We start from the raw sequence: 25,382 nt of genomic DNA, 5'->3' as shown, positions 1-25,382 counted from the left end.
TGATCATTCTACAGATCAGGGGTTGAGAAAGTTGTTCTACAAGGAGCAGATAGTAAATATTTTAGGTTTTGTGAGACAGACAGTCGGTGTCACAAGTACTCAGCTCTGCTGATTTCAGTCCAAAACAGCCACGGACAACATGTAAATGAGTGGGCTTGGCTATACTCCAACAAAACTGTTTCCAGAACTAGGAAGTGGGCTGGATTTGGCCCATGGGCCATAGTTTGTTGACTTCTGCTTTAGATAAAAAAAAAAACAAAACAAAAACAAAAACAAAAAAAAAAAACACCTGGCACAGTGAGTTTCAGTGACTTGCCTATGGTCACAGAGTAATTACTGTTGGAGCCAATCTGAAAATTAAGGTCTTTCCTCACAGTGTGTAATAATTCCAGTGCACCAACCTTCTCTTCTAGGATCCACACTGATTCCATTACAGAAGAACTGTGATGGGAAAATTTACTGAAGGAGAGAAAGACAGGAGAACAAAAAGCAGGCTATAGAGGGCCTTGAATGCCACGCACAGCAGGCATCAGGGAGACGCTGCGGGTTCAGGGAAGTTGGGCAATAGTGGATTGGAAATGCCAGACGTAGGAGATGGCATTCAGAGGTAACTGCAGTGTTCCTGAACAGAGAAAGATCGAGAAGGACTGCTGTGGCGAGCCTCAATGCAGATTATGGGCAGCACAGCAGAGGAGGAGACCGCGAGACTTGCTGACTTTGGAGCAGGAGAGGCAGCCTGTGGGGGGAGGGTCGCAGCAGCAGCGTGGGCACGGTGGCATTAGAGAATTGTGGCCGCATGTCTGCATGACTCATACAACGAGAGCTCCATAAACAAAATAGGAAAGGAAAAGTTGCCGAGCCAGAAGAAAGATGTGTCATTGGTTTGTCTTAAGGGATCATAGAAGTCTTGCTCTAAATGCCCAAGAAACTGGCATTGATGGCTGCCAGTCAGGGAGAGGTTGATGCTGGAGACGTGGCTCGGGAAGCCAGCCGCTCCGGCCTCATCTGAAGGGGAGAAGGCCAATCAGATGCACTCAAAGATGGGACCATGGACAAGCTGGCAAGGGGGGGGGAAGAGAGTCAAGGGGTCACATGAAAGACCAGAGGGGCCAGTGTAGAGGAAGCTGGGGGAGGTCTGTTTGCAGCTCTCTGTGCCTCTGAAGTTCGAAGAGCCCTTCTTCCAAACCCCCACTCCCCTCCCCACCTCACCCCCACCCCTGCTCTGGGCTCACCGCTCAGCTCTAGCTGCACAGTAGGGGGCTGCCTGCTCCCTCTTTCCCTCCATTGAGCTAAGCGTTCTTTCTCAGTGCCCCCAGCCTCCAGGGTCCATGTCAAACCGCGCTCCACTCTCTCTACTGCGTGTGTGTGCTTCTCCATCCCTCTTACTGAGCTCAGGATCCTCTGAGGCCACAGTTTGCTGCCTCTGTGTTCTAAACCCCGGGAATATGCCATTGTGTTTGGCATATGGTGGGCGCCCAAAGCATCTTTGTTGACGGGCTGTGTGAGTGAGGGAACTGCTGGCAATGTAAGGAGATGCAGCATCTTTTAGAAGGATGACAGCTGGGGGACGGGCTCAGTTGGTTAGGCCTCTGATTCCCGGTTTCGACTCCGGTCATGATCTCACGGTTTGTGAGCCGGGCCCTTTGCTGACAGGGCGGAGCCTGCTTGGGATTCTCTCTCTCTGCTTCTCCCCGTCTCTCTCTCTCCTTCTCTCTCTCTCTTTCTCTATCTCTCTCAAAATAAATAAACTTAAAAAAAAATAAAAGGATGAGAGCTGGGGAAAAGGCCCAAGATCTGACTGTGAGGCAATCCTTCATGACCTATTTGAATGTTTGGATCGTAAACCCAGATTACGGAAAATTCGGCGATGAGCAAAAAACAAAGACGAGGACGTGGAGAGTGGGGGGCGGAGGGGGGGGCTGTCAATCATCTTGTCGTCCGCTCCACTGCTCCTGGGGAACAGACTGCCACCAAATGCAGTGGCTTAAACAATAATATCCTGGCCATGCCTCTCGGGCAGCACGGGGGTGCGGTGGGAACGGTCATCTCTACTCCACACGACGTCGGCTGGGGAGGTTCCCCTGCACAGACTTCCCACCGGCAGGATGGCTGAGTTCCAAAAGGCCCAGGCCAAAGCTGCAAGGCCCTTCCCGATGGAGACCGGGAAGTCCCGGACAGTCACTTTCACTGCACTCCGGGGGCCCAGCAAGTTGCTTGGGACGGCCAAGCTTGAAGGGCAGGAGGAATCAAATCGCTTCCCAGTGGGAAGAAAAGCCGAGGGCTCGTGGCCCTTTGTGTCTTGCCACACTTTCCCAAGTTCCCGACTTGACATCTGCACACATGAAGGCCTCAAGAGGCAGTGTTAGGTGCACAACTTCGCACAGTAAGTTAGTAGATCTCCTGCCTCGCGTTTCGGCCAGACTCTGGTGCCTGCCTCTGAGTCACCGTGTGGTGGTCCCCAGTGGGTCACAGAGAGCCTGCTCTTTAGGGAACATGCCCATGTTCAGAGAGAAACAAAATATCGCCTGCTGACTACTTTGGAGGGCCAGGGGGAGGGTGAGACAGACTACCTAACGCTTGGTAATGAGTCGTTTCCTTTCTATACTGAAGACAAAATGGCAGGCTTTAATAGTAGCAATATTTTTGAGCGCTTGCTCTGTGCTAGGCATTGCTTGAAGTAACATACCTCCTTTTGAGGGACGTGATATTGTGAGTCTGGAATCAGAGATGGGGAAGGAGATCCAGGGAAGTTAAATAACGCATCCTGGGTCGCACGTCCTGGGTCACCCAGCTGTAAGTGGTGAAGCTGGATTCTTGGTCAATCTGAACTGCCATAAACAGGATACTGTAGTCTGCGTGGCTTAAACGACAAGAATTTCACAGTTCTGGAGGCCGGGAGGTCCAAAATCAAGGCACCTGAGGATCCAGCAGCTGATGAAAGCCTGTTCTCTGGCTTGCAGATGGCAGTCTCCTCACTGGATCCTTCCTGGATCCTACCCGGTGCAGAGACGGACACGGAGTACATGTAATATCATAAACGAATAAATTTGTATGCCTTTTCTCCTGTTAATATCGCTGTTGTCAGTTTGTTTCATAGACCCAGTTGCTAAATTTAGATAGGCTTGATTTTCTTTTTTTTTTTTTTAATGTGTATTTATTTTTGTACAGTTGCAATACAGATGCGTGGTTCTTGGTCAAGGCTGGGGGGAGAAGCAGGTGGTTAGCACCATGAGCGTAGGAGCAAGGAAAGCTATTCTCACAGTATTCCTAGCACCTAGCAATGTCCCAGGCCCTGGGATGTAAGAGATGCGGATATAAGTCTTTGTGGAATAAATGAGAGTATAGGTGAGTGATTATCCAAAAGTGTACAGTTTCATATGACAGAGATACAAACCAAGTATCATCAAAGCACAGAAGAGGCTGTGATTCATTTCCCTGGGGAAAGGCAGGAAAAACCCCCTGATACAAAGTGACTTTTGAGCCGGCTCTTGAAGAATGAAGACGTATTAATGAGATGAGAATCATATTCTAGGAACTCATTCTCGTATTCTTTATACGTGTGAGCATGTTGGAACTAGAAGGTGAGGGAGTAAAGGTCTGGGGGTGACTTATGTCCTCTCAGTAGGAATAACTGCAGAGTGATCTCTTTTACTCCTCACGACAGCCCTTACGGATGGGTTTTATGATCATTAAAGTTTTGACAACAGAGAAACAGAGGCTCAGAGAAACGAATCTACTTTCCCAAGGTTTCACCATCAGTGCAGAGCAGAGCTGACTCTTGAGCTAGCTGGGTCTAAAGACTCGGAAAGCGAGATCCACAGACTAGGATGGTTCAAGTTATGGCACCAGGGGTTCATTTCGGGACATCGAGAGGGACCAACGGAGACACACAAGTCCTTGTCACCCTGTAGAAGATCAGAAGTGCCATATCCCTTGGAGGTCTCTTCTGATGAAGTCACGAAATGGGAGATACTGCCTGGAATCCCTGTTGTGAGAACAAGAGTCCAAGACCCTACGGACACTCGTATGCGACAGAAGCCATCTGCATCATGCTTCAGCACATTGGTTGGCTTTCAAGTACCCGGAAGCTACCCGGATCTCCATAGCAACGCTCTATGGCTGCTTTCAGCAACGTTTATGGTGCCTTGGCCCCAGCCACCTCTTAAAGATCACTGGCTGAAGGCAGATTAGAGACGGCCATGCTGGTCCTCTGAACATCACCAGCCCACCTGTCTCTCTGATAAACAGCAAGACTTTAATCTGCTTTAAAATGGTCTGGCCTAAGACCTGACTGACTGGCATTTGCCTTCAAGGAAAATTGGAAAGGAATGGCCATGGTGAGCTGTTCTGCAGACCACAGTGACTGGGAACACCATGTATCTTGCACTTAGGGAAATCACCAAGCCTCACGGCCAATGTGGGAAGTGATCGAAAAGCCAATCTTCTCTCTGTGGGGGAGGTTCTCGTGGGTCCCTGGCTGGGACTCTCTATCACCAGTCTTTGACCTGGGCATCCCATCTGGCCAGCCCACACCCTACACGTTCACCTGGCCACATCTGCCAGGATTCTCCCATTTACTGATGGAAGACGTTAGTGGCGTCCCTGTAAGAATCAGGCATCATGTTGCTCAGGAGTCCTGGTTTTCATTTCCACCTCTGCTCCAGACACCCTGTGCCCCTGAGAGCCCAGACGGAATTATTCCAACTGTTGCGTGAAGAGGAATAAGAACTACGGGGCCCCCAAATACTAGGAAGCCACGTCTCTCAAACCGCCCTCTGTATCCCAGGAAGGTAGCAGAATCAAGCTTTTTCTTGTTTCTGACGTGGATGGGCTTAGACCGGTCCAGGAATCTGACCTCGTCTCTTCATTTTGTGATACCCAATTTCCATCCAGGCCAGAAGTGTGCATCTCCCAGGATAGGTACCCTGCCACATAGGGATGTCTAACTGCAAGACTGGAATCCTGATTGCTTATTGCCTCATCGTCCATTCCCTATGAAAGCCTTGGAGGGAGGGACCATGGCTTGCAGAGCTCTGCATCTCATAGTCTGGGACAGAGTCTTTCACTTAATGCATGCCCAAGACATGTTGAATGAGTTAACGGATGACTGAATCCATGTTTCGCCAGCACACACACGCAAAATAATTTTAACTATGTTATGCATGTCATGTTATGGGTCAAAAGCTTATACCTATGCTCAGAAGGATTGAGTAGTGACCCCTTTTTCCTCAGAATGATAGTCTAGCCAACCTTCAGGACAACTTTAAACTGTCTTATCTGGATTTCCAGCAACTGCAAATCTTTACTACCTGGAACTTCCAGCCTCTGTATTTATGAATGCTTTCCATTCATGTATATCAATAGACATATCCCTATGCCTTCCCATCCAACTAAATTGGGTTATACAATCCTTTCCACATCCTCCTGGCTCATACTTTTCTACTTCAGGAACTTTGAAACTTTTAGGGCTGCGAAAATGAATTTCCCTCAGATTCCCTAATTCCCCAATTTCCTTCCAGTTCCCTAATAAGGAGAGACAGATTCCAGAATAAATATGTGGCACTTAATGCAAATCAAAGTCCCTTTGTCTAAAAACATCACAGCGCATTGGGATAAAGGAGGCTGTCCAAGGTAACATCTCACCTCTCGGCCTGCAGCCAACACTGAACCTGTGTCCTCAGGGGAGGGGGTGTAGACAAGCACCTGACAACCAGTCCCTTGATCTTCAATCAATATAAATAATATCATGCCACTGCCATAAAAATGAAGTTCCCTGCTTCGTTGACTTCCTCTCAATAAGAAGCCACTTCAGGGGCGCCTGGGTGGTTCAGTCGGTTAAGCATCCAACTTCGGCTCAGGTCATGATCTCGCGGTCTGTGGGTTCGAGCCCCGCGTCAGGCTCTGTGCTGACAGCTCAGAGCCTGGAGCCTGCTTCCAATTCTGTGTCTTCCTCTCTCTCTGCCCCTCCCCTGCTTACGCTCTCTCTCTGTCTCAAAAATAAATAAAACATTAAAAAATTTAAAAAAATAATAATAAGCCACTTCACCCCGAGGTCTGGTATATACACAGGTCCACACAGATATGGGGGTGTGGCCAGCCTTAGTGGAAAGGCTGGCAAGGAATTTTCTCTCCCAGCAAATGATCTCCGTACATCTTCTAGGAAAGTTCTGGTTTCTGTGTGTGCACCCTTGGGAGGAATTCTGAGGTCATCCAGTCCAGTTCCGTAACCAAGGGACACAGCCGTTGCCTGCGAAAGAGAAGGGAAGGCGGACGAGGCTGGGAATCCTTCAAGATGCACCCTTGCTCTTCAATGTCCTTTTCTGAATGATTTTTCTGCTCTGTGGCTGGAATACCCACACCCCCCACCCCCCTTCAATCTCTGCTTCTTGGCTCCTCACAGGTTTAGGTCTTTTACTTCTAATGCGTTCTGAATTAAACCGTAGTCCCCAAGGCCCTGCCCAGGAATGAAAGCTGGTTCGTGAACCTGAGTTAAGTGAGAATTAGCATTCGGGTACTGACCTCGGAGGTCTCTGTAAGAAGAGAAGGCAGGCTTGCCTTTGCCACGTCTCTGCGCAAATAGCATATGTTGTGAAACAACTATGGGCCTTGGGGTCAGAGAGATCTCAGTTGATTTTGCCTTCCCGGTGGGTGACTAGGGCAATTCCTTCAATTCTCTAAACCTTGGGTCTTTGTTTGGAGGAGGAGATACGGCGCTCAACTGATGAGGCCGTTGAGAGGTTTCAGTGAAATAATGTAGACCCTTAAACCATAGCGGCTGCTTATGAATGTGGTGTCTTTCCCCCCCCTCCTTCCCCTTCTGGAGTTTGCTTCCTTGACTCTGCATGCCAATGTCTCCCATCTCCTCACAAAACTGGCACATTCGAAGGAAAGGGTGCTTCCTCAGGCACAAGCCATTTTACTTTGCGCACAAAGGTTCCCAGGACGCGGCCTCTCCAGAGCAAACCATGCCTCTGGGTTTGAAACCAGCTTTACGTGACAGGTGCACGCGGGTGGCTTTCAGAAATCTGGCCATGGGGAGGGAAATGGCCCTCTTCGATTCCTCCTGCTCCTTCTCTCCCGTCGGGGCTTCCCCTCTCAGATTCCCCAACGCCTGCAATTAGCAACCGGTGGCCTTTAAAACCCCCCTCACCCCACCGAGCTTTCTCCTCGTCTCTCACGGGAGACCTGAATACACCTCGACGGTAACAAACCTGGGATTATTCCATATCCTCAAGCTGCATCATGACGGTGAAGATACGAGAACACGAACAACCAACCACCACGTCGTCCGCTATGGTTGGGGCCAGCCTGAGTGTCTGGCCGGTTCCCCAGCCACCCTGTCCATTCCTGATGTGAGCACCAAATGGACTTCAGTTTCTGTGTGCTTCCTGTTTCGTTTTGGTTTTCCGCTTAATTATTGTATCCATCAGTATGACAGTGCCTGTCCGTGATGGGTGTGTTTGTCTCATATTGATATCTTCCCATAATTCTTCACCAAGCCAGTTTCAGGGGTGCTGGATTCCAGTGTCGGAAATCGAGGTGTGGATTGTAAACCCATTTGCTTTCTTAAAAAAAAAATTAATTCAGTTGATTTTTTGAGAGAGAGTGTGCACGCATGTACAAGCAGGGGAGGGGCGGAAGGAGACGGAGAGAATCCCAAGCTGACTCCACACTCAGTGCAGAACCCGATGCAGGGCTCAATCCCATGACTGTGAGAGCATGGCCTGTGCTGAAATCAAGAGTCAGACACTCAACTGGGGCGACTGGGTGGCTCAGTCTGTTAAGCGTCCGACTTGGGCTCAGGTCGTGATCTCACGGTTTGTGAGTTCGAGCCCCGAGTCGGGCTCTGTGCTGACAGCTCAGAGCCTGGAACTTGCTTCAGGTTCTGTGTCTCCCTCTCTTTCTCTACCCCTCCTCTGCTCATGCTCTGTCTCTCTGTCTCTCTGCCTCTCTCTCAAAAGTAAATAAACATTAAAAGAAAAAAAAAGAGACGCTCAACCAACTGAGCCACCCAAGTGCCCCTAAACATATTTGTGTTGTTTAGTACATCCCTCAATCCTCAACATTGGCAAAATGGTAGTATATGAACAGTCCTTTATCTATACCTAGTGTGATTATCCATATAAACAGTGATATATATATATATATACACACATATATATGTATATATCCAGATGTGTATATACATATATACACATATATGTATGTGTATATATATATATGTACATGTATGTATATATATGCATATTATATATATGTAGGTAGATAGATATAGGTATGTGTGTATCTATATATATGTGTGTGTGTGTATGCATGTATATATGTATATCTATATATATATGTGTGTATATAGATACACACACACACATATATATATGTGTGTGTATATATACATATATATATATATATATATATATATATATATATATATATATAAATTATGAACCAGCCTGGTAGCCTCCATATCTCCATGGTCTGCTTCCCCATCACTAACATCAGTGCATCGCTGAATGCCAATTAAAAAGGTGATCTTCAGAGACTGCTACTGCTCTCTGTCATGAAAAATGTGTCAACATTTGCTAGAAGGAAACTAATGTGATCAGGGAGGAAATTACGAGTCTGCTCACCAGGCACGCAACAAATCTTTATTGAGTGTTACACTTGTCCCATAATTCAAGTTATCGTCATCTTTTATGCAGGTTATTGCAATTTCTCCCTAACTGGTTTCCTTTCATACAGAGCCTACTCCTGGCTTATAACCAAGGGGAATCTTTTGAAAATGCAAATATGATCATGGCCCCACCCTCCGACACCTGCCTACCAATCCCCATTCTGACCAAAAACGCATTGACTTCTTAGTCCAACTACCCCCTGTTCTCCAAAATTCAGCCAGACTTTCTTCAACTCTCACTAGAAACCCCACTTCTCAGGATACCTGGCCTCAGAGCCCAGGGCAGGTAACATTTTTGAAGGCTTGTAGGTGTGATGGAACCACAAGCCTCACACCTCCCAGGTACATTTTCCAGTTTCAACTACATATTATTGTTTGATTATTTTTCCCAGTCTCTCCTAGTAGCATACGCTGCTTCTTTATCCATTGCTTCCCAAACACGTAGCACTTTTTAAAAAATATTTATTTATTTATTTATTTGAGAGACGGAGAGAGACAGAGCACGAGTGGGCAGAGAGAGAGGGAGACACAGAATCCAAAGCAGGCTCCAGGCTCCAAGCCATCAGCACAGAGCCCAACACGGGGCTCAAACCCACGAACCGTGAGATCATGACCTGAACCGAAGTTGAACACTTTACCAACTGAGCCACCCAGGCACCGCTAAACACATAGCACTTTGAATGGAATGTAAAAGGTACTCAATGAAGTTTTGACAATGGGACGGGCCCTGTGCCAGGTGAGGATAGTGGCCACAACATTGGCCACATACAGGAATTCCGATCAAATGAGTACATATATTAAGGATAATGGGAGGCAAGTTCCTCCCTACTGAATAAGAGAACTGTAAACAAGGGAAAAGAGAAAGCTAAATTCAAACCCTGTGGTATTTAATTGGAGTTTCTGTACTGAACTCATGGCTTCGAAGATAGACATATAGATAAACAGAAAAAGATCTAAGTCAATGTGTGTACGAATGTACATAATACATATTCCTTAGTTTCATCCACTACATGAAGCTGGGATCCTTAACTCTCTCCCTGGGCAGACCTGCACACCTAGCACCCAGATCTTGGCTTCTACATACCATTTTCCAAAGAAAAGAGACAATGGTTGTTGGAAAATATCTGATTCCATGACTAGGCCAAAGAAAGTATGAGATAAAACACCTAGTTATATGATAAAATAAGAAAGTGTTTGGAGAATGATAAGGTCATGTTGAAGGACACAGAAGGCAGCTTGATGGGGATCCCATTGGGCAAAGGATCTTGAGCATCAAGACAATAATGATAGTAAAGAATTATGAATAAACTATGAAACCGTGAGTGCATAGTGATAGGAATGTATACATAATAGGTAAGTAAAAATAAAATTTTGATAGAAATGGAATAGTTTCCAAATAACTCACCACAATATTACCTGTTCATTTCAAAAGGGAAAAAAATGGTTTTACAGTAGAGATGTATGTCAGAGACTGATCTAATTACAAATCAATATTACATAATTCATAATGGGAAAAATTCAAGCTGTGTGTCACCTAACAGGATGCAATGAGAAGAACATGCTATCGATTCATGATATTCTTGCCCCCAAAATGCATGATCCAAGTAATTAATAAGCTTCAAACTAAACCAAGGACATTCTACAAAATAGCTCATCTGTAACCTTCAAAAAGGTCAACATTATGAAAGCCAAGTTAAGACTGGGAAACTTCCCTGGATAAGAAATTCTACCCTCGACCACTATTACCTAACATTACCTAACACTGAGTGGATTTAGAAATTAAATTCCGCTTTGGCCTTGCTAATTTGGGGTAAGGACTTCCACATAAAATCACTAGGCAAGAGAGTATGCAGAACATAGACTGTGGTAAAGTCATTTCAATGGCAACTAATGTTTAAATCACAAGTCATGTTAACCTGCCTTCTAACAGCCCTGCTATCAAAATTAAAACAAGGTTCAGGATCTCCATTCCCACGCAGGGCGTAAATGTGCAATGGATAGATTTCGACTCAGGTCACGATCATGATTTTGGCTCAGGTCACGATCCCAGGGTTGTGGGATCGAGCTCTACAATGGCCCCTGGGCTGAGCATGAAGCCTAGTTAAGATTTTCTCTTTCCTGGGGCGCCTGGGTGGCTCAACCAGTTAAGCATCTGACTTTGGCTCAAGTCATGAACTTATGGTTTGTGAGTTCAAGCCCTGCCTAGGGCTCTGAGCTCAAGGTACAGAGCCTACTTGGGATTCTCTCCTTCTCCCTCTTTCTCTGCCCCTCCCCGCTTGTGTGCACTCTCTCTCTCAAAATAAATTAACTGATTTGAAAAAAAAAAAAAAAGATTTTCTCTTTCCTTTTCTCTGCCCCTCTCCTCCACTTGAGCATGTGCTCTCTCTCTAAAAAAAAAAATCAATCAGTCAATCGATCAATCCCTATTTAAATTGGGGAGTTTCACCTAACCTTCAACAGAAAGTGATTAATCTGTAATGTAATGCATTTTAAAAGGCAAAGGTAGAAACAAATCTAATAAAATTCTATAAGGCCCTCCAAAATATGGCCTCAATCATCATTGAGTGCTCAATCATCATGAGCACTCAATCATATGCTCATAGAATTTATAAAAGGATATCACAGATCGGCATTAACAGATGAAGATTTACAATTGATTTGATTAGAGGGAACACAAACTGAATCCCAATTAAGTGAAATGTTACTCCTATCCCCTAAAAAATTCCATTATTCTCATTTGTAGATTCGGTACAAAAAAAAAAAAGAAAAAAAACCGTACTCAATTGTTACTATATTTTGAACTTCATCAATATAAACTTCTGGGAAATTTGTTTTTCCTTTTGTTATATATGCTCCTAGTAATATCCTCAGTTGCACACTCTTGACCCACAAAACACAAGATGTATAAAACCTCTATTACCGTCCGATGTTATTGAATCAATGTTAAATTTCTTGGTTGCGATATTGGTATCGGCATGTATGGAAGCACTTTGGTCTTAATGCCAGATGCTCAAGTATTTACCGATAAAGTGTCATGATGTCTACAATTTAATTTTAAATGGCTCAACAAAGGAAAAACAAGCATGATGCAAATCTGGACAGTTTGAGAACCTGCATGAGAGCTTACACTTCTGTTCTGTCAGTCTCCCTGCAACTTTGAAATTTTCAAAACAGAACCTGGGACGAAGAGAGGCCTTCTATGACCACACTACCAAAGGCACTCTTGGCCAGTCACTGAACAATTGTCCCATTTTATTTTCATGGTACTTATCATGCAATATATTTTTCTATTTCCTTATTTGTGTGCCTATCATTAGTCCTTTGGGATCATGTGACGTTGATGACAGTAGGGACCAGGTCTGTCGTGTTCTTTGCTCTACCGTAGTAGCTGGAACAACACTGGCACATGCTAGACCCTCAACAACTCTTGTTGACTCAAAGATAAGAGAAAGTGAGAAAAGCAGAAGTGAATGGAGGAGTGGTCATTTCTCACCCACAGAGGCATGGATACATCCAGACAGCCCGGGTTACCTCAGCCACGTACACCCTCCGGCCACCAAATGAACCGGCACTTTGTGAACAGGCCTGTGTCCCCCGTCTGTGTCTGCCTTCCTTTTATTCCACATGCCCCACCCTCCTTCATGCTCCCATTCCCTTCCCTCCCCAGTTGCGGTCTTGTCCGTGCCATTTTGGGTTGATGCTTGTACTCAGGATTTCTGACTGGGAACCTATAACTTCTCCAACAATCGGCCTGTTGCCCGTTCTATCATAAGCAAAACGTCTCAATTCCAGGCCCATAGAAGCAGTCCCTACTCATGGGTCAGTCCTGCCCCACACCGTCCCTTAAAATGGTGAGAAAGTCACCTTTCAGCCCTGGGCCAGTCACAGGGGTGATGGTCACACCATTGAGTGTCCTTTATTCCTTCCCAAAGTCCTCCGAGGGAGGTCTTATCTCTGTCTGCTGGGGGAGAAAGCTGAAACCTACCTTCTCTCTGGAACGATGGCAAGTTGGTGGCAGAAGCAGGATGGAAACTCGAGTCCCCTTAAGGCGACCTTTCTGAGCGTGCTTTTTGTCCACGACGGTGTCGGCCTGTGCTTATTTCGTCCGGCGCACAGAGGAAGCAGTTGGCAAGGATATGTGTTCCGATGCTGTGCCAATATTTCTAACAATGGTGATTGGGCCACACCGGGATCAGTACCCAGGCCTGCTGGGAAACTGGGTCGGCCTCACAATTGATCCCCAACCGCCTCCACTAGGGGCTCGTGGAATTAATATGACTCAGTAGCCTAAGCTTTAAACACTGCACTTCTGTAAGATGCCTTTATTGATCTGCACCAGCGCAGTAATTAGTAAATTAATCTCTTAGCAGCCTGAAGGGCACGCAGATGGACAAAGTACACGTAGAAAGACTTCGACACTGCAGCAAAGTAGATCCTCCATCACTCGCTTTCCTGGGATCCTGTTCTGTTAACGTAAAAAATAAAATAAAGTAAAATAAAAAAATAAAAAATAGCAGCATCGCGGTAACAGAAAGGACAAGACGGGCAGGGGAGCCCCACTCCCTCCCTTCACATCCAGGTTCTTTGTCCACCAGCTTTATTTTCAGAGTCCTCATCATGGTCTGAGGGAGCCTGCATCACCTTGTGCCTGGCGTCTCCCTCAGTGCCCAGCAGCCACACTGGCATCCCTGCTCCTTCTGGGCCACACCAGCGTGTCTCTCCCCGAGCCCTTCTCTGCAGAGCTTCTCTGTGGTTTCACTTGGGTCTTGGCTCACCTCTTCCTTCTGGAAGCATGTCCCCCCATGTCCGTCCTACATCAATCCACCCATCCACCCTGTGGAACCCCCTGCCTTTGTTCCTCCTCAGTTTTGTAACCCTTCCCTGCTTTCTGCTTTCCTTTAGAGCATTTATTTCCTGTCGTTGTCATTTATTACTTATTCTCTGTTCCCCAATAGAATGTGATTGGGGCAGGACCATTTGGGGGCACCATTATACCTCAGCTTTGAGTCCAATGGCGAGCACATAGTAGTCGTGCAATAAAGAGTAAATTGACCTATATTTAACAGATGATCGTTATATGCATTGGTGACTATATCCCCGCAGTTGTTACCTTGTGTGAAGACGTGTGGTTCGGTGAAGTGTTTTGCACCCTTTTTTAAGCCATGCCTTGTTTTGATAAACTTGAACATCATTGGGACCCCAACAGATTCTGCTTAAACCCCTCCTGGGACTGGAGTCATACACAGGTACCTTCTGCACCTCAGTAAACTGTGACCCAAGGCATATAGGACCTATCTTCTTCTAGCTCTGCAGGACGGGCAGATTAGGCCCAGGTTTGCTTGCTTCTGTTTGCGTGATGGCAATTTTTGTTTTTTCAGAATAGCCTATCATGCTGTAATCATGAACCTGTCTTTCCCTCCTCCATATGTACTTCCCTAGAAAGCCTAAAGTACCCCTTTTCTTCTTGACCCATTCACCATGGTAAGTTGCTACTAAGCTTCCTGAGTCTTTGTTTTTCAAATGCAAAATGAGGATAATAGACCCATTGGCAGGATTCTTGTGAAAATTAGCAACACTATTCATAAAGTGCTTGGCATGGAACAAATTTCAACAAATGGTTCCTGGCTGCCTCTATTACCAAACGATTAGCGTTGCCCTTGGGACTATATTCAGTGCACTAACCTGGTCTGGATATACACCATTTCTCTCCTAAGCAAATGTTTTGACAGCTAAGCAAAGAAAGCTGTGACCAAAAGCTTCCCTCTCTTATTTCCCAAGTTCCTCGGCCACGTTGTTCTTGTTAGCCACTCCAGGGGACCTAGGGTCAAGGTGTGTACTTTGCCACCTGCTGAGGCCTCATCTCTGTAGGCCGCAAAGGACGCAAGACAGCCCTGATCTGTTTGATTTTCCATTTTTTGCCAGGTACTCCTTCCGTACCGGGACTGCTCGTAATTGAATGTTTTGCTACTCAGGCTTGAGTTATCAAACAGTAAAAGGGACGCAGGGCCCAGATGAGATTGCAGCAAATTATAGGAGGCATCTTCCCGGGTTGATGGCTTTTGTACTTAATTGTATGCTAATTATTAGTTGTGCAAGACCTTTACTCAAAAGAAATAGCAAAGTAACACCACAAAAGAAAGACACTGCTTGAGTATACATGTCAGTTTCACAGGGCAATTTACCAAATTAAAAGATGTGAAAACAAACTGTACATGAATGCCTTCAGGGCACATAGCTGGCATGCTTGCCTAGAAATGCAAGCATACAGAAATACAGAATTCCTTTTATCAGAAGGAGGTACCCGCTGTGGATTCCCAGCCCAGGTGATGGAATCCAAGGAGGAAGCTCACCTGTGCTGCCGGTGGCGAACCAGCCATTACCTCCTTGGTCCCCATGTTGGCCGTCACCCACTTAAGGTGAAGAACTTCTCCTAACATGCCCGTTAGTTATTAAGATCCACTGGCTCACCACGTCCTACGGATTAACGTCTAAACACATTAGTATGGATAAATAAAGGCACAACTCTCGGTCTCTTTGACCGTCGCCTGCCCACACTCAGAACGTCTTGAGTCATTCTGGACTCACCTACCCTTCTCTGAACAGACATGCTCTTGCCGAATCTTGGACTGTCTGCTGTATTTCAGATGCCATCCTGCCTGCCCTTCCCGACCCCTTTCCTCTGCATCTCATCTGAAACGCCTACCGGAGACACAGTCAGCACACATGCCCCCTGCTCAGCAGGGTGGGGAGAGCAATTTCTTTAAGCCCTTAGGCGAGTAGCTCTCCCTCCTCTGAAACCCACAGCCCTGGGTTCTTACCATCCTCTGCCACTTACTCTCCTCTACTGTGTTAGTTCCTGGGGGACATGAGCACACTTTCTCTCTGGAGTTGACCATGGACCACCGTGGGCACTGAGCAGGTGTCCAGCTAACAGATCCGTGACGACAGCCAGGCTTGCCCCGTGATCCTCGAGTACAGAGAGATAAACCAGAAGAAATTCTGCTAGCTTACCTACCCAAATCCAATCCTGCTTTCCACACTCTAATCTCAAAAGGAAAAGACAAGGACAACTTTGGAACTTTGATTTGCCCACGGTCCTATCTGTCTTCTCCAACAGGATGGAGGCTTCTCAAGGAGTTCACCCCGTCTCCACCCCCAGGCCTGGCTGCGGTGGTCTCTTGGCCCCTTTTTCCCATCCCTGGCCCCTGATCCTGCTAATGGCTTTGCCTAGAATCTCCTTTCTCAATTCCTTTTATTGAGTTAGGTAACCCTCTGTTTTAAGTGGAGGTCTCCGGAAGTCAATTCTGAAGTGAGGATTTACTTGCAAGTGGTTTATTAAAGACAGTCTCAAGGCAGAGACCTGTAGGAAGCGTAGACGGCAGGTAAGGAAAAGAGAAGGGAGCCAAACAGGTCCAAGAACTCAGGCAAAGTATCCCAGAGGACTGGCTTCCACCTTTCCCGGAAGGAAATTCGTAATTGGAAAACGTGCCTGTGAGTTATTGCTACCAAAGCAGAGAATTGAGCTTACCTGTACTCCTACATCTGCCTGTCCATGGTCAAAGGCTACCTGGGAGGAATATGCCCCAGGTGCCTCCTGTTACCTGTGCCTGCAGGTAGCCTGAGGGCACTTCCCCCAAGAAAAGCCCCAGCTACCTGTGTGAGAAGCCAAAGAAAACTTGAGAAACCTTGCTGGCACATGAAATAAATAAGCAAACAAACTGATTAACAAACAACAAATACAGAAATGTACCAGGAATTCAAGGGGACCCGAATTTGCTTTGTGTCTTCTCTGACATTTGACAACTGGCTGACTAAGAGGTGTTGGGTGCCATGCAGTTGGTTCAAACCCCCAGTGCAAGCCTTGGCACACAGCTGTCCCATCTCTGCTGGAAATCCATCACCTCCAAGCTCCTTAAGGACTGTCCATCAATTATCCTTCTGAGTCAACTTCCTCGTCTCTGTTGCCCTTTTATCAGACATAACAATGCTCAAGGAACCCTTCCATGTCCAAAACTAAAGGGAAGGGAAGGGAAGGGAAGGGAAAAAGGAAGGGAGAAAAGAAGGTAGGAAGGAAGGAAGAGAGGGAGGGAGGGAGGGAGGGAGGGAGGGAGGGAGGAAGAAGGAAAGAAGAAAGGGAAGGAGGGAGGGAGGGAGGAAGAGAAAGGGAAAAGAGAGTGAATCAGAGACTCTTAACGCTACATCTTTCTTAAGCTAAGCTTGTGGAAAGACTAATCCATATTTTCTTCATTTTCTTACCACTCGTTCCTTTTATTTCTGCACTTTCTCACCTCCTGCTTCTTTTTCAAGCTCCTGCAATCATGGCAGTTCTCCAGGTAACAGGCTCTGCCTCTTTTAAGGTCACCCATTGCCAAATTTGGGGAAAGCTTCCCAATTCTCTGCTGCAGGTGACACGTGCTTACCACCCCCTGGCCCTTGTGAAGCTGCCGCCCTGACACCACCTCCCCATGTTTCTTCATCATTTGCAGTGTGTCCAGGACGAACTCCAGGGCCAAGCAACCCCCAGGAGCACCAACAAGAGGGGAGTGGGGTTCAGTAAACGTTTCTTTGCTCACTAGGAATGGTCCGCTTCCCGATCGGGACATGCTTGGCTGGCGTGGCCCTCACATGGCCCCTGTTTTTTCATACCAGAAGTCCAACAGGAGGCAGTTGGCAGGTGTGGAAAAGTGAGCTTCTAGGCATCTTTAGGGTGCTGCTGTTGGCAGGAGGAAGGGTCACTGCTTTCACTGTCACTGACAGTCTCGGTGTTGAAAGTCTGGGATCTCCTTCAAGTCAAGTTAATTCTACCCCACAAGCCGCATCATTTTTCTTCCATTCTCTGCATGGCAACAGCAGGTAAGAAGGCTACTCAATGAGAGTCCTCAATTTGTAACTGTTGTTGAGATAGGGAACCATTGAATATCTCTGTTTATCTCTTCAGTATGTATCTATCTATCATCTATCTATCTATCTATCATCTATATCCATGTATCTATTTGTCTAGTTATTATCTTTGTATCTATGTGTCTGTCTATCCATGTATCCATCCAACTATCTATCTATCCATCCATCCATCTATTTTCTTTTATTTTTTTTAACGTTTATTTATTTTTGAGACAGAGAGAGACAGAGCATGGACAAGGGAGGGGCAGAGAGAGAGGGAGACACAGAATCCGAAACAGGCTTCAGGCTCTGAGCTGTCAGCACAGAGCCCGACGCGGGGCTCGAACTCATGGACCGTGAGATCATGACCTGAGCCGAAGTCAGATGCTTAACCGACCAAGTCACCCAGGCGCCCCTATCCATCTATCTATTGAGAGGTTTTAAGGTTCACATAATCGTAGAGGCTTGGTAAGTCCAAGACGTGCAGAGCAGACCAGCAGGATGGAGACCCATGGAAGAGTTGTGGTTTGAATCCACAGAGTATCTCCTGGCAGAATTCTTTCTTGCTCAGGGAAGGTCAGTCTTTTGTTCTATTAAGGTCTTCAGCTGGTTGGATGAGGCCCATTAATACCTTATGGAAGGTATTGTGCTTTCCTGAAAGTCCACAGATTTCAATATTAATTTCGTCTGAATCCATAATTGATACGTCTAGAATAATGTCTGACCAAACATCTGGGCACCGAGGCCTAGGCAAGTTGATGCATAAAGTTAAGTGTCACACTTATGTAAAATTGTGTTTGCTGAGACTGAATCCTTTTCCACCTCTGAGAGGCTTGGAAAACGTTAGAGAAAGTATGTATATCTCATTATCACTTATACTGGGCATCCTGGGCCTAGGCTTATGCTGTGCACCCATGAGACTTGGGGAGAAGGACCAGACAAATGAAATGAACACATCAGGAAGGAATTAGAAGTGCAGTAATATGGGAGAACACTTAGGGAGCAGAATTCAGAAAAACAGCATAGCCAACTGGTAAAACAAAGAACTCCAGGACCAGACGCTCTGATTTAAATTCTATGTCCTCTAGGGGCACCTGGGTGGCTCAGTCGGTTAAGCGTCCGACTTCGGCTCGGGTCAGGATCTCACACTTTGTGGGTTGAAGCCCCGCATCAGCCTCTATGCTGACAGATCAGAGCCTGGGAGCCTGCTTCTGATTCTGGGTCTTCCTCTCTCTCTGCCCCTCCCCCACTCGTGCTCTGTCTCCCTCTGTCTCAAAAATAAATAAACATTAAAAAATTTTTTTTAATAAATAAATAAATAAATAAATAAATAAAATAAATTCTACCTCCCCTGTGTACAAGCTGTGTGACTCTGGATGAGTCACTTAACTCCTTTGTACCTCAGTTTCCTCTTCTGAAAACTGGGACAAAAGAATGCCTATCATGTAGGGTCCATATGGGGATACAATGACTTAAAATATGTAAAAGTTTTAGAATATAATATATATACTGGCTGTAGTAAGCTCTGTGTGAATGTTGGTATTATTGACATTGTTTGAAGAAGTTAAGTGATCATCAACAACGCCATTTATAAAAGGTATAATATCCTCCAGTATCTATCCTTGATAGTTGACAAATTGTCGGCACCTGCCATATTTCATTCAGTTCTCATGAACGTGTTAGCAGGTATGCATATTATTAACTACTAAGGTAACTAAGAGACTAGAACAGGACTTGGCCTCCGGGTTTTGCCTGTAGCTTCTGAGCTCTTTCCCACCACTAATCCCATCTTACATCTGACAGGGCTCTTCAGTAAATGGCAGAAATATCGCATCCGCCATCAGACAGACACACGCTGGACTCGAGGGTTACGGGAGTGCTTCCAAGGCAGGCAGCTCCCTATGGTGAGCTGATTCAGTCACCACATTTGGTGATCATCAAAGTCAAAGGCTGTTGCCAAATAATTCATCATGCATGGTCTGCACATGGGGGTTCTCATGTCCAAAGAGGGGTGGCTTCCTTCCCCTCTACGAACTCAACCTCGCTCCTTGAGAGTCTAGAAACCTTACACAAGTCTTCAGAAGGAGAATGGTCCCCATCCATGAGAACTGGATTTGATCCAGATGGACCATCCTGTCTTCAGAATGGCTTCATCCATGTCCCCTCCAGGTTGGGCCAAACATCAAATGTCAAGTCCAGATTGTGGACCACAAGTCTGAGGATAGAGCCAAGAGAAGAGCTGTAATGTGGGGCTGATCTCCCCAGGGCTGTTCGGATGTGGGAACGGACCTTGGCACACCAGTGTTCCAATCTATCTGTTGACTCATGTCTATTCCCTTCCTTTGTCCATCTTGCTTGGCACCTTCTGCTTCAACCAGAAGAACCTAGTCATTGCTCTGACCCAGCATTTCCACAAGTGGCTCATGAGCCTCCTATTAAACCAACTCAGGTCTACGATAATATCACACGTATTTATTGTTCCCTGTTAATTTTTGGCTCTAAACCTCTTTTCATTCACTAGACTGGTGGAAAAATATCTAGTACTCCATGCTTTTTTTTAAAGTTTCAAAAGAATTCTAGAGGTTTACTTGGTGCCCTTAAAAATCTCTAATTATGATGGCTGCAGATACCCCAGATATATCAGCTTAAAAAAATCTTTGAAGCAAATAGGGCACAGAAATCCTTGTGTTTCAGGTTCAGACTTCCTCGGTGTATCTCACAGACACTTTCTGCTCAAAGTTTTGCTGATTCCTGAATCCCTGTGACTTCATAGTCTGGCATATCTACCATTTGCCTACAACTGCCACTCTCTCAGCCTTGAGGGAAATCTTAGTCAACCTTGGCTCCTTCTCTTCCTCTGTCTTTCCTTCAAGAATGTAGCCAGTACTCTGGAAAATAAGGGCAGAGGTGGGTTGCTTGCAATCAATTCCTGCCTATGTCCTGCTACACCTCCTTTTCTAAGTTAAAGGGGAACGATACCTGGCCAGCTGGTCAGAATGCCAGGGAAGACAAATACAGTAATGACGAGTAACTTGTTCTGTGAGTGTTCTGCAAGACAGGCAAACATTTCTAATAGATTTTAGCTTGATAAACGAAGGACGTCACGCAAGATGAGTAGTACGTGATGCTGAATGTCACATGATCACAACTGAGCCAATAGTTCTCCTCTCTCTCTCTCTCTCTCACCGAGAGATTGTGGGTGATCATCTCCTAATCTCAGATGCTCAGTCTCAGGCTGTGGTGTTTGGCAGAAAATCGGTGATTTTTCAGAATGCTGGAAGTTGCCTACAACTGGTACTAGTGTAATTTTTGTCACTTCAAAGCACCTATGGACAGTCCTTTGCTTCTCCATACAAGAGAAAGCTTAGGAAGGCTTTGCTTCATTCTAGGTCAGGCTGCCTGCAGATAGAGACCCTTTCCTCTGCTGCCTTATTGCCACTTACATTAAATGCAGCATATGACAAGAGTTTATTAATGCTACACGGTAGTCAACGTCCGTGTGAGCATATAAAATAGTCCCCATGCAGAAAAAGATTCCACTGAGCCAATAGATAGCAATGATTCCATTAGTGATAATGAAAGTCATTCTACACAATAACCCTCTTCTCTCATGTCCCCCTCGTACCAGCTACGAATGTTTTCAAAGGTAAGCACAGGTTAATTTGTTGATTTTTCTTTATATTTTGTATTTTCCTTATTATTTTGTGTTATATTCTTTGTAATCATTTTTGTGTGAATATTTTTGGTCTGAGGAATGAATCGTTTGAGTTTCCATTATTTCGTATGGGGACATTCACTTTGATATGCAAATGCTTTGGATTACGGGCATGTCTCTGGAACGAATTATGCTCGCAAACCCAGGTTTTACTGAACAGGGAGATATCTTTTTTTTTTTTTTTTCAACGTTTATTTATTTTTGGGACAGAGAGAGACAGAGCATGAACGGGGGAGGGGCAGAGAGAGAGGGAGACACAGAATCAGAAACAGGCTCCAGGCTCTGAGCCATCAGCTCAGAGCCTGACGCGGGGCTCGAACTCACGGACCGCGAGATCGTGACCTGGCTGAAGTCGGACGCTTAACCGACTGCGCCACCCAGGCGCCCCAAACAGGGAGATATCTTAACTCAGTCAGGCTACTATCATGAAGGAACCATCAGCCAGATGGGTAAAAAAAGGATCATTCATTTTTCACAGTTCTGGAGGCTGGAAAGTCCAAGGTCAAGGCTCTAGCTGATTCAATGTCTGGTGAGAACCCACTTTCTGTTTAATAGATGCCCATCCTGTATTTGCACAAGCTGGAAGAAATGAGGGACGTCTGGGTTCTCTTCCATAAAGATAGTAACCCATTCACAAGGACTCCACCCTCATGAACTAACCACCTCCCAAAGGACCTCTCTCTTATTACCATCATATGGGAGGGTAGAATCTCAACATATGAAGTTTAGAGAAACACAAACATTCAATCCAAAACAGGAGAGCAAAACACAAATTAGTAGCCAAATAATATATCACCCCAACCAGTCACTTTTATATTTCTCAGCCTCAAATTTTTCCCCACCCCAACTAGAATGCTCTTCCCATGATTTTTAGAATCATGTTCATCACTAAACATGTTTGGGGTTGGTTGGGGTCCCTCTGAAGAGTATCCTGAAACAAAGATTTGAGTTTAAGTAGTTCTTTTGGGAATTGATCAGAAAACACAGGTGGGAGAGCTGAGATGGGGGAAGAAGGAAACCAGTCCAGGTGCATTAATGATTGGGTGATCATCGGCCAATGGGCTCAATCCCACTGGGACCCTCTGAGCAACGGCATGGAACATTCCTCAGTGTTGCCCTAGTAGATGGCTGAGCTGGAGTATTTGTCCATGAACTCTTGCCTGTCAGGAAAAGCGAGTGCCAAAGGGACCTGAGCCAGCCTCTACCAGCATCAACTACTGTCCACCACGCAGATGGATTTTCCCAAGATTTCTCTGTTCCATCCAGTAGCTTCTGCTGGCTCTGAGCTCTGATAACTATAATCCATATGCTGAGCCCTTGTACACATTGAATTCTCATGAGCATCACATATAGCTAATGCCATTGCTTTATGCATCTTAGACACGAGAAAGCAAGGTTCATGAGGTTTTAAGTGACTTGCCCACATCCACAGTCTGTAATCTGCAGCCTTTGGTCCTGATTCAGGACAGTCTGACCCCGCACAGTCACTGAGCTGCAAGGACTCATTTTTCTCTGTAGCCCTTTCTGCACATAACATTTGGAGCCTCTTAGCTATGGGGACCAGATGGCTTCTGGAGGACCTGACCTCACAGGAATTGGTGTGAAGATACAGCAGAAGCTGTGCTGTAATGTGTGGATGCACCAGGCTCTCACTCTCCTGCCTCCTGTGGTGGATTGCGTCTCCTTATCTCTCCTGTGAGTGACAAGTTCACTCCCTCTATATTTTCCTACCATATTCAAGATGGTTTGGTTGTCTTAAAGACCGGTTGTCTCATCTCCAGTACCCGACACAGTGCCTGACATGCAGGAGGCTATCAGTAAACGAGCAAAAATGGTAGTGTAATGATAGAGCCATCATGTCTCCATTACGGGGGTGGCGAATCTCGCCTACACAAATAAGCCACCATTCCCTGGGGCTGACACATGGCTGGTGAGAGACTGGGCCAAGGTCTGAACCAGGGAATTTGAGTCACAAAGTCCTGTGCTCAGCCATTTGGCTACACTGCTTCCTTATCCCCCTCTTGCCAGACATGGTGTGAACCACACACGGTGACCAGGTCTACTACTCAGAGGGATTTCTATGGAACTGATGTAGAGGACAGACTGGGGGTCCTCTACAAGGAAGACCTGCTGGTCTGGTGTCTCACTAGTTCACAGAAGAGATAAGAATCTACACTAAAGGCATAGCTATGGGAAAGGAAAGGAAAGAAAAAGAAAGGAGAGGAGAGGAGAGGAGAGGAGAGGAGAGGAGAGGAGAGGAAAGGGAAGGAAAGGAAAGGAAAGGAAAGGAAAGGAAAGGAAAGGAAAGGAAAAGAAAGGAGGGGAAAGGAGAGGAGAGGAGAGGAGAGGAAAGGGGAGGAGAGGAGAGGAAAGGAAAGGAAAGGAAAGGAAAGGAAAGGAAAGGAAAGGAAAAGAAAAGAAAGGAGGGGAAAGGAGAGGAGAGGAGAGGAAAGGAGAGGAGAGGGGAGGAAAGGGAAGGAAAGGAAAGGAAAGGAAAGGAAAGGAAAGGAAAGGAAAGGAAAGGAAAGGAAAGGAAAGGAAAAGAAAGGAGGGGAAAGGAGAGGAGAGGAGAGGAGACGAGAGGAGAGGAGACAAAAGGAAGGGGTGGCTGAATTGGGGATGTATTTCAGAGATAGTTCTTATGTGACTTCATGTGATTTTCATTATATGTCAGTAGTAACCTCCTGCAATTATACAGGGACCCTGTTGACAGGGTGGTAGGTGTGGAGAAGGTGGAAATGTTCCGTAGTCCTATGATTAGGTTTCAGCCCACACTGAGCCTGTGTCCTTGGGCTTTTGCTTTCACTTCTCAATTTGTCTCTTGTCCGTCGGTGAGATAGAAAGGCTAGAGGGGTCTAGAGCTGAGTATCTCTGTTTTACTGGAGGTAAACTCACAGAAGTGTGGGGCGCCCCCAGGATGTCATCCTTCAAGGTGGCACTTGCTCAGTCTCCTACAGCTTGTCCATTACAGTTTCAGGTGCTCCTTCCAGCCTATGCAGCAACTTCTGTCCCCAACAAACTGGGATTCTCTGTTGGTACCTGCCTCTCCCGTGTCTGGGGTAGTGGTTTGCCCTTCTCTCTTGATCATCCGATGGATCTAAGAATAGTTGCAGATTTTCAGGTGGTTTGCCTTTTATTTGTCATTGTGAGGACAAGAGTTAAACTTCCAAGTTCTTTCCATGTCAGACCAGAAACTCAGAGCCTTTCATCATATTTCTATGATTATTGGGTCAACACTGGCCTCCACCACTGGAATAGAGGTTTCATGAAAGTGGGTATTTGTCAGAGCTCTCTCCTTGGGGCTTGTAGAGTACTTGGCATATGGTAGGAGCTTAACATGTGTTGAATGAATTAGACCACAATACCTCTGTGTGTGTGTGTGTGTATTTGTGTGTGTGTGTGTGTGTGTGTGTGCGTGTGTTGAATCAGGATAACCGAGTATGTTCGAATGGAATGACTGTGTACTTCAGGCCAAGCAAAGCTTGATCTCTAACTCAATTTTTGAAATTATTGTATTATTTATTAAATTAAAATTGCATGTATTTAAGATGTACAACTCCATAGTTTGCTATCACAGTGAAGTGGTTATTAGTTAAGGTAATTAACACACCCATCTCCTCGAATACTTAACACGTGTGTATGTGTGTCATGAGTGCACCACTCTCTCAGCAAATTTGCAGGCTGGGAAACCTGGGACTTGTTGGTTAGCTTCTCCAAGAACCCCCTTCCTCATCCATAAAGTGCAGCTTCTAACCTCTGCCTCACTAGGCAGCTATGAAGATTAAAAGAGATAACCGAAACAAGGCACCTAAAAATGACTGATATGTGATGGGTTGCCAATAAACTCTGGCCCCTCACCTTGATCCTTCCCCAGTTATGTTATCCCTCGGCAAACTGGCCTTGGGTTGGCTTGCTCTGGAGATACGAAAGGTGATTGAGTTCCTTCAGAACATGTTTTCTCAGTTGGGGGGAAAAAAGCCCATGGTTGGGTTCATAATGGTAAATTAGGACATGGATGGTTTGCGATTGCTTTCTGTTTCTTATTTATTCTACTTCTTTTCTCCTGTGTCTATTGAATCAGGATAACCGAGTAGAGGCCAGCTCGGTGAATCTCTA

The sequence above is a fragment of the Acinonyx jubatus genome, chromosome B1, assembly GCF_027475565.1.
Source record: "Acinonyx jubatus isolate Ajub_Pintada_27869175 chromosome B1, VMU_Ajub_asm_v1.0, whole genome shotgun sequence".
Classification (NCBI taxonomy): domain Eukaryota; kingdom Metazoa; phylum Chordata; class Mammalia; order Carnivora; family Felidae; genus Acinonyx; species Acinonyx jubatus.
Note: the sequence above shows the minus strand (reverse complement) of the source record.